The sequence below is a fragment of the Brassica oleracea genome, chromosome C4 (assembly GCF_000695525.1).
Source record: "Brassica oleracea var. oleracea cultivar TO1000 chromosome C4, BOL, whole genome shotgun sequence".
Taxonomy (NCBI): domain Eukaryota; kingdom Viridiplantae; phylum Streptophyta; class Magnoliopsida; order Brassicales; family Brassicaceae; genus Brassica; species Brassica oleracea.
The window spans coordinates 43,905,989-43,910,218 of NC_027751.1; positions in this window are offsets into that span (position 1 = coordinate 43,905,989).

Sequence of the window (4,230 nt, forward strand, 5' to 3'; positions counted from 1 at the left end):
ATGGATGGATGTGGCTGTAATGACTCCCGGAGACCAAACCCTCCAAGCAAAAGAATGCCTCAGAAGAGTTCCGTTAGTCATTTGCGAGAAGATGTTCTTGGCAGATTTGTTGGTGGTGCCCTTAAAAGGATATGAAGTTATCTTGGGCATGGATTGGTTATCAGGCTATCGGGCACAATTAGATTTTGGAAAAGATTGTATTTCGTTCAAGGAGAACGGGCAACGGCAAATAGTGTTCTACGGGATCAGTCCAAGCAAGTATGTGTCTTTAGTAGCTGCCTTGAGAGTGGAAGATTTGCTTAAGGATGGAGAAGCGTATCTGGTAACAGTAACTGCTAGTGAAGGACCCGCTAGCAATAGAGTTAAAATTATGGATAGTACGGTAGTACAAGAGTTTGAGGATGTGTTTGCGGCGTTAAAAGAGTTACCTCCACCTCGGAGTAACCCTTTCACAATTAACTTGGAACCTGGAGCTAAGCCGATAGCAAAGGCTCTTTACCGCATGGCACCCACAGAGTTAGCAGAGTTGAAGAAACAACTTGAAGATTTAATGGAGAAAGGTTTCATAAGACCTAGCTCTTCACCATGGGGAGCTCCGGTCTTATTTGTCAAGAAGAAGGATGGTAGCATGCGACTTTGCATTGATTATCGAGGAATCAACAATATCACCATCAAAGATAAGTATCCTCTTCCGAGGATAGACGAGTTGTTGGATCAGCTAAGGGGAGCAAGTTGGTTTTCGAAGATCGACTTGGCGTCGGGCTATCATCAGATTCCAATATCAGAAGGTGATGTCATGAAGACTGCGTTTAGAACTCGTTATGGACAATACGAGTTCGTAGTAATGCCTTTTGGACTTACTAACGCACCGGTGGCCTTCATGAGATTGATAAATGAAGTCTTCCATGATTATCTCGACAAGTTCGTGATAATCTTCATCGATGACATTTTAATATATTCCAAGACAGAGGTCGAGCACAAAGCACACTTGAAGCTAGTGTTGGAACGGTTAAGAAACCAGGAGCTATATGCCAAGTTCAGCAAGTGTTCTTTCTGGAAAAGAGAGATCGGGTTCTTGGGGCACCGTGTATCTGGAGAAGGAGTTTCCGTAGATTCGGAAAAGGTAAAAGCCATCGAGGAATGGCAAAGGCCATCAATGGTAACCGAGGTAAGAAGTTTCCTCGGGTTAGCCGGATATTATCGAAAGTTCGTTAAGAACTTTTCTTTGATCGCTAAGCCCTTGACGAAGTTGACCGGAAAAGGAGTTCCGTTCATCTGGGGAAAAGAAACAGATGAAGCATTTCAGAGACTGAAGAAAGCTTTGACCACAACACCGGTATTGGCATTACCTGAACAAGGTAAACCTTACACTGTGTACGCAGATGCTTCTAGGGTTGGGTTGGGTTGTGTGTTGATGCAGGAAGGCAAAGTAATTGCTTATCCATCAAGGCAACTCAGGAAAAATGAAGAGAACTACCCAATACACGATTTAGAAATTGCGGCAGTGGTGTTTGCGTTAAGGATTTGGAGATCTTACTTATATGGAGAAGTCATGAAAGTATTCACAGATCATAAGAGTCTCAAGTGCTTGTTCACACAGCCTGATTTGAACCTCCGACAAAGGCGATGGATGGAGTTTGTGGCGGATTACGGCCTGAAGATTCAATATCATCCATGCAAAGCTAATGTGGTCGCAGATGCACTAAGTCGTAGAAAGTTGGCATCTGATACTGGAAAGGAAGTGGAAGTGTTATCAAGTGAGCTCAAGTTGATGAGTTTATGGGCAATTGAAGGGGAGCTAAGTGAGCCTTTAGGCATGCGTGCCGTAAACCAGGCAGGTTTACTCGCACGGATCAGACAGGAGCAACAACGTGATGAAAAGTTAAAAGGGATCATCGCAGAAGTTAAAAATCAAGAAGCTCCCAATGAAAGTGGCTATCATGTGGGGGCAGATGATAGACTATTACTTAATGGGAGGATATCAGTACCACAGGGAGAAGAGATACGAGATGAGATTTTGAAGTCAGTGCATCACTCGTTACTCAGTATCCATCCCGGGAGTACGAAAATGTATCGAGATATCCGAAGGTATTACCATTGGCCAGGAATGAAGAAAACAGTGGCGCGATGGGTGGCTCAATGTCAAAATTGTCAACAAGTCATAGTCGAGAATCAGATTCCAGGAGGATTGTTACAAAGCTTACCAGTACCTCAGTGGAAATAGGATTCCATATCCATGGATTTCATCACTGGGTTACCCCCGGCTCGAGGTAGATCAAATAATGCAATATGGGTGATTGTCGACAGACTGAAGAAGGTGGCGCACTTGTTACCGATGAAGGAAACCAATAAGGTAGAAGTATTGGCAGAGATGTATGTGGACCAAATTGTGAGGTTGCATGGTGTGCCAACAGATATAGTCTCCGATCGAGATCCTAGATTCACCTCAAATTTTTGGAAGGCGTTACAAGAAGCAGTGGGAACTAAGTTATTCATAAGCACCGCATATCATCCCGAGACGGACGGTCAAACCGAAAGAACCATTCGCACCATAGAATAGAGGATATGATGCGGATGTGTATATTGGATTGGGCAGGAAGCTGGGAAAAGCATTTACCATTAGTCGAATTCTCCTACAACAACAGCTTTCATTCTAGCATAGGTATGGCACCATATGAGGCGCTTTATGGGAGGCCGTGCAAAACACATTTATGCTGGACCGAAGCTGGAGAAAGAAGAGAGTTTGGACCTGAAATTATAGAAGAGACGATGAAAAAGTTGGAGATCATTCGAACCAATATGAAGAAAGCGCAGGATAGACAAAAGAAGTATGCCGATCAAACAAGGCGAGAAGTGGTGTTCAGTATTGGTGATTGGGTTTATCTGAAAGTTTCAGCTCAGAAAGGAAAGGAGAGATTCGGGAAGGCCGGGAAGCTAGCAGAGGTAGCTTATCGTCTAAACCTACCTGGAGAGATGCAAATACATCTGGTATTTCACGTATCAATGCTGCGGAAACATGTTCATGATCCCAACACTATTGAGTCAGAGCAAATCGAAAACCTGCAAACAAACCTCACTTATCCAGAGGGACCAATCCGAATAGGTGAGCGTCGGATACGAAGATTGAAGAATCGAGAAATCTCTCAAGTCCAAGTTTTCTGGGGTAAGCGGAACCGTGTAGTTGTGACCTGGGAGGATGAATCAAGATTCAAGCGTTGCATCCAGAGTTCTTCCACAAAGATGTAGTGATGGAAGAAGGGGGATCACCGGATCCTTAGAGAATTCGGGGACGAATCCTAATAAGGGGAGGAGGATGTAATACCCCGTCTTAAAAAAAAAACCCTAATTTCGGTTTTACGGAATTTCTCGGGGAAGCCGAAGGCTCGGAAAATTATTATCCTCAAGGTTAAGGTTATTTTGGAGTCTATTAAAAATTTTGATCTCATCAGAACGGGAGCGGAAGAATATTCAGGATTGATCGCGGGACGAAAATTCACCAGAAGGGCCGAAATCGCGCAAATCGACCAAGAAGCTCGAGGTGGCTTGATGTAAGGGATTAGGATGTGGTATCAACCATTAAACCTGCTTAGTTTCAACACAAGAAGGAGGTGTAGACGTGCATGAAGCAGTTCCATGCAGCTCGACACACAGAAGCACGAGGTGTCGCAGTACTTGCGATCTGCGCATGCGACCCGACATGCAGAGGCCCGTGTGTCGCGATGCATGAACACCAGACATGCTGAAGGGCAAGTGGACGTGGAGGTGTCTTATGGAATGGCCAGGAGGCATGCAACAGGGCATGTGGACGCCCATGTGTCGCCACGCATGCGACCGGAAGCATGCAAGACGACACACATGCCATCGGGTGGCATGTTCTTATTGGCCGGCAACTTCTATATATACCCCGCCACCCTTCACCTTTTTTACTCATATTATTCCATAGAAACCAAAGCAAAACGTGGCTAGAGAGAGAGAGAAAAAGAAGTGAGGTGCTTTAGAAGTATAGACATTTTCAAAGACCGATAAACTGCCGGGAAATTCTAAAAGACTGTCCAGAAGTGAAAGAAGTTTTTTCAGAGTTCTGATCAGTCCAGACCAGTCCACTCAAGACATCGACGTTGGGTTTTGGGATTTAACATCACGGTACCAAGACGAAGATTTGGAGAGGATAAAAGGGGTTTGATCAACATCCGGAATCAAAGAGTCGAGCCACATCGCTTAATCACTGTG